The sequence below is a fragment of the Salvelinus fontinalis genome, chromosome 3 (genome assembly GCF_029448725.1).
Source record: "Salvelinus fontinalis isolate EN_2023a chromosome 3, ASM2944872v1, whole genome shotgun sequence".
Classification (NCBI taxonomy): Eukaryota; Metazoa; Chordata; class Actinopteri; order Salmoniformes; family Salmonidae; genus Salvelinus; species Salvelinus fontinalis.
In genome coordinates, this window is record NC_074667.1 from 37,948,019 (window position 1) to 37,964,563 (window position 16,545).

Genomic DNA, 16,545 nt, shown 5'->3' on the forward strand with positions numbered 1-16,545 from the left:
AGTTCAGTGATAGACGAGTTTCCCACTAGTAGGCCTAATTACCGGTTGGCGGGCCATTCAACTGTTTTCTTACCAGTAAGATGTGGTAAATTTCTCCTTCCCACTTGGTTATGAACGCAGAATCACCGCGACCCGCGTCCTGGGCCAGGCAGGAACTGCCCAGGGAAAGCCTGCCCTCTTTCAATTGGCTCCTGAGTCATCATGGGTAACTGCTTTCCACTGGGCAGCTGTTGAACACAGTGTATGGGGGAGGGCGATTATGGTGTACCAAACCTGCCATAATTAGAAAGAAAGAAATGCACACAAATAGATAAACAAATGCACACATAAATAGATCAAATCAAATTTTATTGGTCACATACACATATTTAGCAGATGTTATTGTGGGTATAGCAAAATGCTTTTGTTCCTAGCTCCAACAGTGCAGTAGTATCTATCAATTCCCAACAATACACACAAATCTAAAAGTAAAATAATGGAATTAAGAAGCATATAAATATTAGATTGAGCAATGTCGGAGTGGCATTGACTAAAATATAGAATACAGTAAATACATATGAGATGAGTAAAGCAGTATGTAAACATTATTTAAACATTATTAAAGTGGCCAGTGATGTCAAGTCTATGTATATAGGGCAGCAGCCTCTAGTGATGGCTATTTAACAGTCTGATGACCTTGAGATAGAAGCTGTTTTTTAGTCTCTCGGTCCCAGCTTTGATGCACCTGTACTGACCAAGATTATAGGGGGGTGAACAGGCTGTGGCTTCGGTTGGCTGTGGATCGGGTGGTTGATGTCCTTGATGATCTTTTTGTCCTTCCTGTGACATCGGGTGCTGTAGGTGTCACAGGAAGGGCAGGTAGTTTGCTCCCGGTTATGCGTTGGGCAGACCGCACCACCCTCTGGAGAGGCCTGCGGTTGCGGGCGGTGCAGTTGCCGTACCAGATGGTGATACAGCCCGACAGGATGCTCTCAATTGTGCATCTGTAAAATGTATTTAGCCTCCTGAGGTTGAAGATGCGCTGTTGCACCTTCTTCACCACACTGTCTGTGTGGGTGGACCATTTCAGATCGTCAGTGATGTGTACGCCGAAGAACTTGAAGCTTTCCACTTTTTCCACTGCGGTCCCGTCGATGTGGATAGGGGCGTGCTCCCTCTGTTGTTTCCTTAAGTATACGATCATCTCCATTTTTTGTTGACATTGAGTGAGAGGTTATTTTCCTGGCACCACTCTCCCAGGGTCCTGACCTCCCTGTAGGCTGTCTCGTCATTGTTGGTAATCAGGCCTACTGATCGTCAGGCTTACTGTCGTATGCAAACTTGATGGTTGGAGGCATGCATGGCCACGCAGTCATGGGTGAACAGTGAGTACAGGAGGGGGCTGAGCACGCACCCTTGTGGGGCCCCTGTGTTGAGGATCAGCGAAATGGATGTGTTGTTTCCTACCTTCACCACCTGGGGGTGGCCCTTATGGAAGTCCAGTACCCAGTTGCACAGGGCGGGGTTCAGACCAGCGGAGTCAATCACCACCTTCCGGAGACACCTGAAACCCCACCTCTTTAAGGAATACCTAGGATAGGATAAAGTAATCCTTCTGACCCCCCCCCCCTTAAAAGATTTAGATGCACTATTGTAAAGTGGCTGTTCCACTGGATGTCATAAGGTGAATGCACCAATTTGTAAGTCGCTCTGGATAAGAGCGTCTGCTAAATGACTTAAATGTAAATGTAATGTAAATGGTGTAAAGTACTTAAGTAGTACTTTAAAGTATTTTTACTGAAGTCGTTTTTTGGGGTATCTGTACTTACTTTTTATATTTTTTACAACTTTTACTTCACTACATTCCTAAAAAAATATATATATATTTTTACATCATACATTTTCCCTGACAACCCAAAGTACTCGTTACATTTTGAATACTTAGCAGGACAGGGAAATTGTGAAATTGACACAGTTATCAAGAGAACACGTGGTCATCCCTACTGCCCATGGTCTGGTGGACTCACTAAACACAAATGCATCTTTTGTAAATAATGTCTGAAAAACAAGAAAATGGTCCTGTCTGCTTTGCTTAATATAAGGAATTTGAAATGATTTATACTTTTACTTCCACTTTTGATACTTAAGTATATTTTAGCAATTACAAGTATATTTAAAACCAAATACTTTTAGACTTTTACTCAAGTACTATTTTACAGTACTATTTTACTGGGTGACTTTCACTTTTACTTCAGTAACTTTCTTTTAGGGTATCTATACTTTTACTCAAGTATTACACTTGGGTTCTCTTTCCACCACTGGTTCAGACCCAGGGCCCTGAGTTTAATGATGAGCTTGGAGGGTACTATGGTGTTGAATGCTGAGCTATAGTCAATGAACACCATTCTTACATAGGTATTCCTCTTGTCCAGATGGGATAGAGCAGTGTGCAGTGCGATGGCGATTGCATCGTCTGTGGATCTATTGGGGTGATAAGCAAATTCAAATCAAATTTTATTTGAAAGTTAATAGAATGTTCAATTGAATGGAAACTGTGCTGTACTGAACGACCAGTAAAAAACAGGGAGGGGTTGGAGGTTCAAAATGCACCGCTGCCCTTTAAATACGTCACTCATTGTGTCAAGCCACACCCCGGCACATCAACCGAACGGAGCAAACGTATCTCAAAGTCTGGTGTGATTTCTAGTTGGAACAAAATCCTGCATTACATGCGGCACTCCAGAAACAGGATTGCCTACCCCTGCTGTAGGGTAAGGGGTGAAACGACTTCTGTGCAAGGTATTGGGCAACAGCTTTCTTCCAGGGCCCATATTCACAAAGTGTCTCAGAGTAGGGATAGTGATCTAGGATAACCTCCCCCTTGTCAGTGTAACTGTACTCAATGTGTAGGAAAAACTGATCCTACAATCAGTACTCCTACTCTGAGGTTCTTTGTGAATATGGGCCCTGGCCTGTCAGCAATGCCACTCCACCTGAAATGCAACAACAGCAAAAACATGAACAAGAATTAGCTTAATCAGTCAGTAGCTAATGAAACACTAATGTAAATGTGCACAAGCCTAATCAGCCAAATTATGAAAACCCAGCCTATTTGCAGTGAAAGTAGTAGGGGCATTTTTTGGGCTGACTCAGTCACCATCACGTCAATATACAGGTTTGACAAAAAGTGTTCTTTAGTCAGTATCTAGCTACTCTTAAAAATATAGCTACCAAGATCCATAGGTAAGGCTGTACATTAGAATATGAATGTTTGTTACACATAGTAGGTCGACTGGTGAGCTAATGTGGCTCATTTCACAGTGGTGTCAAAGTCCTGCATTAAGAACTACAACGCTAATATGTGTGTAAACTCTTCAGTTGTGTTCTGTGGGTGTCACTGAGTAGGCTGATACCACATTTCATGGATGCAAGATCCATAGGTAAGGCTGTACATTGCAATATGAACGTTCAATACCCACAATAGGCTGAATAGCAGTGAGGTGATTTCCCACAGTTAAAGTCCTGCAATAATGCTAATATTTATGTAAACTCTTCACAGTTGTGAACATTTCCTGGACCCAAAATCCATAGGCAAGGATGTACAGTCAGTGGCGGATTTAGGTATAGGTGACAAGGGCAGACGCCCAGGGCAGCATCTTGCCGGGGGCGGAACCAGGCGCCTGCACAAAAAAAATTGGAATGGTGACATTTGTGCGGTTTTCTATCGCTCATTTGCACGTCACGTCAACGACATCATGTCACCGTGTGGGACTGTGGGTCAATTAACCTTGTCGGAGTGGGCTCCCTGATTCTAGTTTGTGAGCTCGGCAGGATACTGCCTGGGAAGGTCTCCCACTCAGAAGTACGAGATGGGGAGGGGGGCGGGGGTAGGTTGACCTCAGGTCTCCCCACCGGAAGCACAAGGTAGGGGGAGCGGGGGAATCTATCAAATAGCGCACTTCTAACTTTGTACAGTACTAATGCAATTAGTACAATCCGTCACACTACAAATTGATACCAAATAAACCACAATTCATTCTTAATACTGTATATAGCTTCACAGACATTGTTGCATTTATTTCTGGTTTGTGCGAAATCGTCAGGTTTTTGATGGCAGTTGTGCAATTTAGTTTGTGTTTCTTGTTTGAAGTGCAATAGTATAATAATCAGGTTCACTTCTTTACGAGTGTGTTATTCTATTCGTGTATTTGTGTGATATAGGATGAAATTTAGTTTTCTTTGTGTGTTTTTTGTTAGTAATAGGGTAATAGTGTAATAATTTGTTTCTTTTTATTTGTGTTTGTATACTACAATTTGTTTTTATTTGTCTTTGTTACTGCTTTTTGATATTTATGAGTCCTATTTTTGTATATTTATATGGTTTTAAATGTTATGATTATTTATTTGTGTTGTTCCAAATGTCTGAATGAAAATTAGTTAGTGCAGAAGGTTGCTTTGTTATTTTTTGGGTGGGGGGGCCTGAAGGGGGGGTTCGCCCAGGGAGCCATACAAGCTAGAACCGCCACTGTACAGTGCATACAGTATGCCCCCAATGCAATCATGAAGTCTAATACATCCACAGTGCGATTTCAACAGATTTTTATTGTGTCAAATTAACTAATTATTGTCTTTTGTTGAATTTATATAGCAACATTCCAAACTTGTTAAGCATCATCTACTCCAAATTGGGCATGATTCCACTCTTTGTATCTGTTTGCATCAGTTCTAATGCAGGACTTTTATTTTGAAGGCGAACCACAAAGTCCACTATTGTGGCTAATCGTTATTGTGACTAGCTTCACATAGGTGGTGCAAAAGCAGGCAAAAGCAATTGAGCAGGGCACCATGACATTGATCAAGCAATGTTGCGTTAGATACCACCCACAGATGTTTTATTGACACCCCCTCATTATCATATTGTCGGAAGAAATACAGAAATTAATGAATGAATAAATGTATAAGGGAATACAATTAATTAAAGTGTCACGCCCTGGCCTTAGTATTCTTTGTTTTCTTTATTATTTTAGTTAGGTCAGGGTGTGACATGGGGTATGTTTGTGTTTTGTTGGTTTTGGGTGTTTCTATGGTAAAGGGGTTATTGGGTGTAGTATATGGGTTTGTGTTGAGTTCAGGTGTCTAGCGTTGTCTATGTATGTTTAGTTATCTAGGAGAGTCTATGGTTACCTGAATGAGTTCCCAATTAGAGACAGCTGATTTCGGTTGTCTCTGATTGGGAGCCTTATTTAGGGTAGCCATAGGCTTTCATTTGTTGTGAGTAGTTGTCTATGTGATACGTTTGTAGCCAGTGTGTGCACATCGTTGTTTAGCTTCACGATCGTTTTCTTGTTTTGTTTAGTGTTTAAGTGTTTTTGTTTCGTTTGCCTTCTTCGTTAATAAAAAGGAGATGGCTTATTTTCCTAAAGCTGCGTTTTGGTCCGTCAATCCTCCACACGATCGTGACATAAAGTTGAAATAATACATATAAATAATTGAATATATACAGATATGAAGAGAAAATGAATGCATTTGTCAGTGTTTTTGTATTTCCTTGCTCATGTATTTAATAATGTCTGGATTTCTTTATCCATTTATGTGTGCATTTGTTTATTTATTAATTATGGAAGGTTTGATCCTCCATAGGCTAAGGCGCCGTTAGCTAACATAGTGACAAGTTTTTTTTATTTTTTATTTTACCGTTATTTTACCGTTATTTTACCAGGTAAGTTGACCGAGAACACGTTCTCATTTTACAGCAACGACCTGGGGAATAGTTACAGGGGAGAGGAGGGAGATGAATGAGCCAATTGTAACTGTGCACTGGCCTGCTGTATCAAGGTGTTGCCGGTGGCACCATTAGCTAACATAGTATGGAATTACTTTTGTGCCTTTAATATCAAGCAAACATTTTGAATTTGAGAACAAAGTTCTTAGTATTGCACACAACACAAAACATTAAACCAAAAGTATTGAGAACAAAATAAATAATATTGCAAGGAAATCATTTTCAAAGGCAAGAACAAATTAATAATAAATTGATAAAAAAAATAGTTTTCAGTACAACCTTTTCGATGATAGCTTGATTGCGATGAAATGCTTTGCGCATGCAATTCTTTGGTTATGTTACCCTGGATGTTGGTGTGTTGCTACCATTCAGATGAATTTTTAAAATATATCATTATCATGAGATAAGATCACGTTATTACAAAATAATTAAATAACTCGTTATAATAAAATTATCCATTATCATTATAGTTTTATTTTTTATAACGTTATGTCGGTATTACGAAATAATCCATTTGCACGTTATTATGAGAAATATCCTTTATTATGCTGAAACGTTAGCATATGGCAAGCTTGGCTTCTTCTTATGCACAGGTTGGCATTGTGGCCGGTTTGCTTATTTTCTCCTCAGTTTGAGGAATTGGGAGATATTAGTGTCATTGAGCCATATAGATGGTGTTGTCATTAGTTTACCTACATTTTGGAGAAATCTGAGTTCTCTACGGCTCTACATCAGACCGAAAAAACTATCTGACTTCCTTGAAATAGCATTATTCCTTCTTGATCAACTGGGCCAACATGGGAAGCTTCATGGATACAAACTAATACATCTTAAATGCATCCAAGCGAGTTGTGGTGACCCCAAAACCGGCCACCTCTTCCCTCCATTCTACAGTCACTTGATAATAAGATGGATGACCTCCGATCGCGGATTTGTTACCAATGGCACTTTTGAAACTGAAATTTTCTTTGCTGTTCTGAAACATGACTGTCGGACAAGATACCCCCCCATGGATTCTCTATTCACCGGGAAGACAGGACAGTGGAGTCGGGAAACCGAGGGGGGGAGGGGTTTGCCTCTACATCAACTGGTGTGCTAAATCCAGCGCGGTGGAAGTGTTGACCCACTGTTCACCCGTCTTGGAATGCCTGATGGTCAAATGCCGACCCTTCTACCTCCCGAGGGAGTGTTAAACTGTTATCGTGACTGTTATATACATTCCACCTCAGGACAAGAAAAATAACAAGACGGCACTTAATGAACTGTAAAAATCTATAAACAAGCAAGAAAACCTACAACCAAGCTTTTCTGGTTGACAGCGATTTTAATTCTGCGTCACTAAGACACAAGATGCCCAACTTCCATCAACACGTCTCCAATGCCACTAGGGGTGATTAAGTCCTAGACCACTGTTACTCTACCCACAAGCAAGCATACAAGGCCCTCCCTCGTCTGACATTCGGCAAATCAGATTATGACTCCGTACTCCTGCTTCCTGTTTACAAGCAGAAACTCAAACAGGAAGTACGAGTACAGTACAGTTAAAGTCGGAAGTTTACATACACTTAGGTTGGAGTCATTAAAACTTGTTTTTCAACCACTCCACAAATTTCTTGTTAACAAACTATAGTTTGTTATCTGTACAAACAATAGTACGCAAGTATAAACACCATGGGACCACGTAACCGTCATACCACTCTGTCTCCTAGAGATGAACGTACTTTGGTACGAAAAGTGCAAATCAATCCCAGAACAACAGCAAAGGACCTTGTGAAGATGCTGGAGGAAACAGGTACAAAAGTATCTTCGATAAAACGAGTCAATATCGACACAACCTGAAAGGCTGCTCAGCAAGGAAGAAGCCACTGTTCCAAAACCGCCATAAAAAAAACAGACTACGGTTTGCAACTGCACATGGGGACAAAGATCATACTTTTTGGAAAAATGTCCTCTGGTCTGATGAAACAAAAACACAACTGTTTGGCCATAATGACCATCGTTATGTTTGGAGGAAAAAGGGGGAGGCTTGCAAGCCGAAGAACACAATCCCAATCGTGAAGCATGGGGGTGGCAGCATCATGTTGTGGGGGTGCTTTGCTGCAAGAGGGACTGGTGCACTTCACAAAATAGATGGCATCATGAGGCAGGACAATTATGTGGATATATTGAAGCAACATCTCAAGACATCAGTCAGGAAGTTAAAGCTTGGTCGCAAACGGGTCTTCCAAATGGACAATGACCCCAAGCATACTTCAAAAGTTGTGGCAAAATGGCTTAAGGACAACAAAGTCAAGGTATTGGAATGGCCATCACAAAGCCCTGACCTCAATCCTATAGAACATTTCTGGGCAGAACTGAAAAAGCGTGTGCGAGCTCATTCATCAAAACCCACTGATATTGCCAACTATTTTAATATTTTTTTCATTGGCAAGACTGGCAAACTTAGGCATGACATTCCAGCAACAAACACTGACACTACGCATCCAAGATTATCTGACGAAATTATGAAAGACAAGCATTGTACTTTTGAAATCCATAACGTGAGTGTGGCAGAGGTGAAAAAATTATTTTGTCTATCAACAATGACAAGCCACCGTGGTGAGTGTACTCTTTATTTAAAATGCCGCCAACAAAACAACAAACGAAAGACACAACCGTGAAGCTTACAGGGCATTAGTGCCACAAACAAAGTTAACTACCCACACTAAAATGAGGGAAAAAGAGCTACCTAAGTATGATTCCCAATCAGAAACAACGATAGACAGCTGTCCCTGATTGAGAACCATACCTGGCCAAAACATATAAATAAAGAAACATAGAAAACAACGCATAGAATACCCACCCCAAATCACACCCTGACCAAACCAAATAGAGACATAAAAAGGCTCTCTAAGGTCAGGGCGTGACACTGTCTAACAGAACACAGAGGGTATTCTTTAATGAAAGCCTCTCCAACTTAATCAAGGTAGAATCAGGAATTCCCCAGGGTAGCTGTTTAGACCTATTACTTTTTCAATCTTTACTAACGACATGCCACTGGTTTTGAGTAAAGTCAATGTGTCTATGTATGCGGATGACTCAACACTGTACACGTCAGCTACTACATCAACTGAAATGACTGCAGCACCTAACAAAGAGCTGCAGTTAGTTTCAGAATATGTAGCAAGATATATGTTAGTCCTAAATATTTCAAAAACGAAAAACATTATATTTGGGACAAATCATTCACTAAACCTCAACTAAATATTGTCATGAAAATATGGAAATTGAGCAAGTTGAGGTGACTAAACTGCTTAGAGTAACCCTGGATTGCAAACTGTCATGGTCAAAACATATTGATACAACAGTAGCTTAGATGGGGAGAAGTCTATCCATAATAAATCACTGCTCTGCCTTCTAAACCACACTATTAACAAGGCAGGTTCTAGAGACCCTAGTTTTGTCACACCTGGACTATTGTTCAGTAGTGTGGTCAGGTGCCACAAAGAGGGACTTAGGAAAATTACAATTGGCTCAGAACAGGGCAGCATGGCTGGCCCTTAAAAGTATACGGGGAGCTAACATTAATGATATGCGTGTCAATCTTTCATGGCTCAAAGTGGAAGAGAGATTAACTTCATCACTACTTGTTTTTATAAGGAGTGTTGACAAGCTGAATGTGTCGAGCTGTCTGTTTAAACTAACTAGTACACAGCTCGGACACCCATGCATATCCCACAAGACATGCCACCAGTCCAGAACAGACTATGGGAGGCGCACAGTACTACATAGAGCCATGACTACATGGAACTATATTCCACATCAGGTAACTGATGCAAGCAGTAGAATCAGATTTTTTTTTATCTGGTAAAAAGACACACATGTACAGTACCAGTCAAATAGACACAACTACTCATTCAAGGGTTTTTCTTTATTTTTACTATTTTCTACAGTGTGTAATAACAGTGAAGACATCAAAACTATAAAATAACACATATGGAATCATGTAGTAACCAAAAAAGTGTTAAACAAATCCAAATATATTTTATATTTGAGATTCTTCAAGGTAGCCACCTTTTGCCTTGATGACAGCTTTGCCCACTCTTGGCCTTCTGTCAACCAGCTTCATGAGGTAGTCACCTGGAATGCATTTCAATGAACAGATGTGCCTTGTTAAAAGTGAATTTGTGGAATGAGTGTGACGTTATATCCTAATTTGACTTTGGTGCAGGTCATGTTCTTCACATTAAACTAACACATCTCTGGTAAACACATACTATATCAAATAAAATCTAAGTTTATCTGTCACATGCAGAAGATTTAGTGGATACAGACAATTTAGTGAAATGGTTATTTGCATAGTGGAGTCTTTTGTTTAGCAATGTAGCTAGCTAGCTAAACAATGAACCATAATCCCAACTCATAACGTTACAATCCTGCATGAATCTGCAGGTAGCTCACCAACCAGGGTTCAATGTTAGCTTGCTATTCTTCTCTATTTTTACAAATGATTTGCCACTTGTTTTACAAGAAGCCAAAATTACTACGAATGCAGATGATTGCACACTACACATCAGCACCTACAGCCTGTGAGCTCACTGAGACTCTTAGCAAGGAGTTACAGTCAGTGTCAGAATGGGTAATTAATAATAAACTGGACTTAAAAAATTATTGTATTTGGTTCAAAGTATTCTTTTAGACCTAAATCTCCACTGGAGTTGTGCATAAAGGGTGACCATTGAACAAGTTGAAGAAGATGAACTCCTAGGCAGAATATTGGATGGCCAGTGATCATGGTCAAGTCATATTGACAAAGATGGGGAGAGGTATGTCTGCTATAAGATGTTCTGCGTATTTCCCACAATGAGTTTTATGCTATTTGCCTCACGACTCCTACGTGCTTTGTTGACTATGAAGTTGCTTGTTAACCCAACCGTGGGACAGACTGAATCTCAGACTCTGAATCTGGAAATAGAGCTGAATATATTGATGAAAGTCACCTTGTCCGAGAGAGATTTACATGGTTATCAAAACGTCACACCAAGGTAAGCCTACACGAAACACAGCTCTTATTTTAAAAGTTTCTGAAATCTCCTATGAGAAAAATGAATGGTGGAAAAACTATTGGAACCATTTCCCTGTTTGACAGCTATTTAAAAAATATATATTTAACCAGGCAAGTCAGTTAAGAACAAACTCTTATTTACATTGACGGCCTACCCCAGATGACACTGGGCCAATTGTGAGCCACGCTATGGGACTCCCAATCACGTCCAGATGTGATACAGCCTGAATTTAAACTAAGGACTGAAGTGACGCCTCTTGCACTGAGATGCAGTGCCTTAGACTGCTGCGCCACTCAGAAGCCAAGTTTTATTGGTATTACGACACCACCACTGTAGAGCTCTATGGATGTCACTTGTTAAATCCAATTCAAACAGTGTAGATGAAGGGGAGGACACAGGTTTAAAGATGGATTTTTAAGCCTATTGAGACTTTTGAGACATGAACTGTCTATGAGTGCCATTCAGAGGGTGAATGGGCAGGGCAAAATATTTTAGTGCCTTTGAACGGCGAATGGTAGTAGGTGCCAGGCACACCAGATTGTGTCAAGAATTGCAACACTGCTGGGTTTTCCTTGCTCAACAGTTTCCTGTGCATTTCAACAATGGTTCACCACCCAAAGGACATCCAGCGAACTTGACACAACTGTGGAAAGCATTGGAGTCAACATGGGTCATCATTCCTGTGGAACGCTTTCGACACCTTTTAGAGTTCAAGAATTGAGGCTCTTCTGAGGGCAAAAAAGATGGGCTGGGGTGGTACAACTCAATATTAGGAAGGTGTCCTTAATGTTTTGTACACTCAGTGTATATACATATACTGAACGAAAAAATAAACACAACATGTAAATTGTTGGTCCCATGTTTCATGAGCTGAAATAAAAGATCCCAGAAATTTTCCATACACCACAAAAACCTTATTTCTCTCATTTTGTGCACACATTTGTTTACATTCTTATTCATGAGCATTTCTCATTTGCCAAGATAATCCATCCACCTGACAAGTGTGGCATATCAAGGCGCTGATTAAACAGCCTGATCATTACACAGGTGCACCTTGTGAAAGGCCACTCTAAAATGTGCAGTTTTGTCACACAACACTATGCTACAGATGTCTCAAGTTTTGAGTGAGTGTGCAATTGGCATGCTGACTACAGGATTTCAACATCCGGCTTCTTCACCTGCAGGATTGTCTGAGACGAAGCCACCTGGACTGCTGATAAAACTGTGGGTTTTCACAACCAATGAATTTCTGCACAAACTGTTAGAACGTCTCAGGGAAGCTCATCTGCATGCTCGTCGTCCTCACCAGGGTCTTGACCAGACTGCAGTTCGGCGTTTTAACCGACTTCAGTGGGCAAATGCTCACCTTCGATGGCCACTGGCACACTGAAGAAGTGTGCTGTTCATGGATTAATCCCAGTTTCAACTGTACCGTGCAGATGGCAGACAGCGTTTATGGCATCGTGTGGGCTAGCAGTTTGCTGATGTCAACGTTGTGAACGGAGTGCCCCACGGTGGTGGTGGGGTTATGCTATGGGCAGGCATAAACTATGGACATTGAACACAATTTCATTTTATCAATGGCAATTTGAATGCACAGAGATATCGTTATGAGATCCTGAGGCCCATTGTTGTGCTATTCATCTGCCGCCATCACCTCTTGTGTGAGCATGATAAGGCACGGCCCCATGTCACTAGGATCTGTATATAATTCCTGGAAGCTGGGATATATCCCAGTGTTTCCATGGCCTGCATATGTAACAGTATAATTTTAGACCGTCCCCTCGCCCCGACACGGGCACGAACCAGGGACCCTCTGCACACATCAACAACTGACACCCACGAAGCGTCGTTACCCATCGCTCCACAAAAGCCACGGCCCTTGCAGAGCAAGGGGAACCACCACTTCAAGTCTCAGAGCAAGTGACGTCACTGACTGAAAGGCTGCTAGCGCGCACTACCGCTACCTAGCTAGCCATTTCACATCGGTTACACATACTCAATAGACAAGTCACCCATTGAGCATGTTTGTAATGCTCTGGATCGATGTGTACGACAGCATCTTCCAGTTCCCGCCAATATCCAGCAAATACGCACAGCCATTGAAGAGGAGGGGGACAACATTCCACAGGCCACAATCAACAGCCGGATGTACTCTATTCGAAGGTGATGTGTCGCGCTGCATGAAGAAAATGGTGGTCACTCAAGATGCTGACTGATTTTCTGATCCACGCCCATAACTTTTTTAAGGTATGTGTAAACAACAGATGCATATCTATATTCCCAGTCATATGAAATCCATAGATTAGGGCCTAATTAATTTATTTCAATTGACTGATTTCCTTATATGAACTGTAACTCAGTAAAACAAATGTAATTGTTGCATGTTGCGTTTATATTTTTGTTCACTGTATAAGGCTTACACATACATTTAGATATCTGTAATTTACATGTACGTAAATACATTTACATACATGTTGTTAAAATATATGTCAAAATATATTTTTTCCATATCAGCTTCATCAGCAATAACAAAGGCGAATGCCATATCTTCCATTGTCTCTTTTCATAGAAACAGCAGAAGTTGTCCGACTTGCTGTCAGTGCATATGAACCTCCCCAAATTCGACTTCTGTCTTCAGTCGGCTACTTTCACCTTACCACTCAAACTTGCCCAGTGTCTCCGCCTCATATATCTGAACAGCTGAAATAAAAACCCTGCTGAGATTTCAAGGAACATTCCAAAACATATTATGAAGGCTACAGGCTTCTCCTGTCTGTCTGTTGTAACGGATATTGCAGTTGCACAAGCAGGGACAGTCCCTACACTTTGAACACATTTTGTGTGATGACGTAGGCTAATCTTTATAGTTGCTGCCATATCGTAGTTCCTGAAAAAAGAACACTACTTGACTCCCTGTGTGCTTCCTGCACAGTTTAGCCAATGTTTACAATGATGAAAAAATAACACTCAGTTTCTAATTAAACTGCCTGTGTGGGTGCGTTCGAGTGGATCACTTTTGTCAAGTCGGTGACCATTGTTGTGTTATGGGTTTAAAATTTGTCCAACTTGCACCTACACACAGAGTTTCTAAACCCAAAGGCACAACGTCGTGAGACTTCCGGGAATATATGTGAAACAGACCAAGCAGGCAGGGGTTTATGGTTTGAGAAGTCAATGAGAGAAGTGAAAAATTCTTCCTTAGTTGTAATTTTTCTTAAATCTAAAGGCACAACCTAGATTCAAGCCAATGTCTTAAGTAGTTGAACATGTTATTACTCCAGTCTCGTGAAAGTGACCAACTGACATGTTTTAATTTATATCGCAGGAGTGCCTTTTGATTTGACGGCCTGCACATGCGCAGTTCAGCATGAGATGACTGTTAGACCCGATTGCGTGTTTCTGTGCATGAGCTTAACTAGCCAACATCGCCATGACATCGCCTACAAGCGTTATCGGGGATTTCTATTGGAGAAGCAGTTTCTGCCTATCTTCATACTGTAGTGTCTTTGGTCTAAATGTCGACTGCATGAACTTTACAAAAATCATGTGATCAAACAAAGGTCATTAAGTTTTGACTGCAAGTTTGTGACCTTTCTCTTTAACAACTTCATTCTGCAGCCATCACCTGCATGTGGGAGAATCTATTGTTAACCCATCATTAGGGTGTTTTTGTTTGACTACGCGAAAGTGACCAAAGACATGACAAACAGGAACCAACTTTGTCACGACGCATGTATACAGTGGATATGAATGTAATATTTGAGTCTCTCTGACACTAACTGATTGTATAATGTAGGCCTAAACATATGACTTCAGTTTGTGAGTGTGTTATACTGATATGGGGGTTGGAGCCATGTTTATTTCGACATTATAAAGAAAAACTTTTATAAACAATGGCAACACTGCCATGTTGATTTGAGCCTTGCTGCTGGAAAACCTCATTAGTGTCCGACTGTCAGCTGTCACAGATGCACCTCCCCCGACTTTCATCTACAATCTGTTGCTTTTGCCTTACCACTCAAACGCACCCTGTGTCTTGCTGCGTTCCACCTCTGGGCAGTTGAATGTTTTAGGCAGCCAAGCATGTATCCGGACCGGTAAAAAGAGTCTGACAAGGGGCAGGTTCTGACAATGAGCAAATTCATTGTGATTTACATTCCATTTCTGAGGTACAGTTGCTGAAGCATATATCACTTGTTGGCTTATCCCTCCGTGCTGGCACAGGTCCACTACTCACAAATATACTCTCTGGCCCTCACCCTTGACCCATGCTCCCCTACTTACTGCACTGCCTCAGCCTACGACAACTTATGCATTACTCTGACTCTGGCCACCTCCACCTGACACTCTGGCACCGGACACTTCCGAATCACAGCAACATTGGTACCCATATAGTAGACACAAACAACTTTATCCACGGAAACTACACAGTCCTCTGTCCAATGCCCTCCTGCACACTTCCCACATCTCTGAATCTCCCTCCTACATACATCCTACTGCTGTGACATGAGCATAAATGTTGCACCTGAGAAATCACAATGAATTCGGCACAAAAACTCTAACAGGGTAACTGTTATATCCTAGCATAACTTTGTCAGGTAAAAACTCAGACTCAAAATTCAAAAGGACTGACAATGACTCATCTGTTTCACCACTCTCACTACTGGGTGAGGATTTTCTCCAAAAATGTCCCTCCAACTGGACCAGATTCTTCTTGATCATGTCCATCGATTACTGGCTTGCGCTCCAAGCTCTTCACCACACCTTCCACCTCCCTTAACTTGCCCTCATTCACTTCCATTTCACCCAAAGAACTTGTTCTGGCGCACGGCTCACCCCGCTTGTGCTAGACACCAATTTTCTTCGACACCCCATCTCCATTTTTATCGCCATCTGCCTCAAATTCAAATCCAACCTCTGCTTTCCTCATTCTCTTCAACCACTTCTTCCTATTTTTTCCCCTCCATTCCTCCTCAGAAATTCACCTGTGTTCCTGTCCCAATATTCTTCTTCTCCCACCATTGCTTGCGGCCTGCAGCTCCCGTAGCTTCAGATTGCTGGCTAGCCTGCCGACCTGCATACTCCCCCTGCTGCTGATCTCGCAACAACAAAGTTTGTACGAACATGCCAAGAAGGTATTTTGTGTAAAACATGTAAACGGTGCCGAAGATGTGGATGTCGATTAAGGCAGCCCCCCGCACCTCTCTCATTCAGAGGGGTTGGGTTAAATGCGGAAGACACATTTCAGTTGATGGCATTCAGATGTACAACTGATTTGGTCTTTCCCTTTCTTTTCCCTTAAATAGCTGCATGTAGCAGTGGAGGCTGGTGGGAGGAGCTATAGGGGAACAGGCTCATTGTAATGGCTGGAATGGAATTAATGGAATGGTATCAAACACATCCAACATATCAAATATCCATAGTTTCAGGATGTGCTAATTGGGATACAGAAACTCTATCAGTTGCCACTCCATTAATGTAAACAGGGCTGGATTTTCCAGAACAACAACAGCGCGCGCTAGCGGTTGCTCGGGGCAAGGCAAAGGTTGAAGATAAAATATACAGCATTTGTGACCTAGAGCAAAGGCTTCGTACAAACCTCAGGTTTGTACCTGAGGTTTAGGAGTGACATAAACAAAATAAATCTGTGCATATGGTTTTATAACAACAATACTACACTGCTGTCTAGATGTTGAACAGGCAAACAGGTATCATATTCTCTGTGACGTTCTTCAA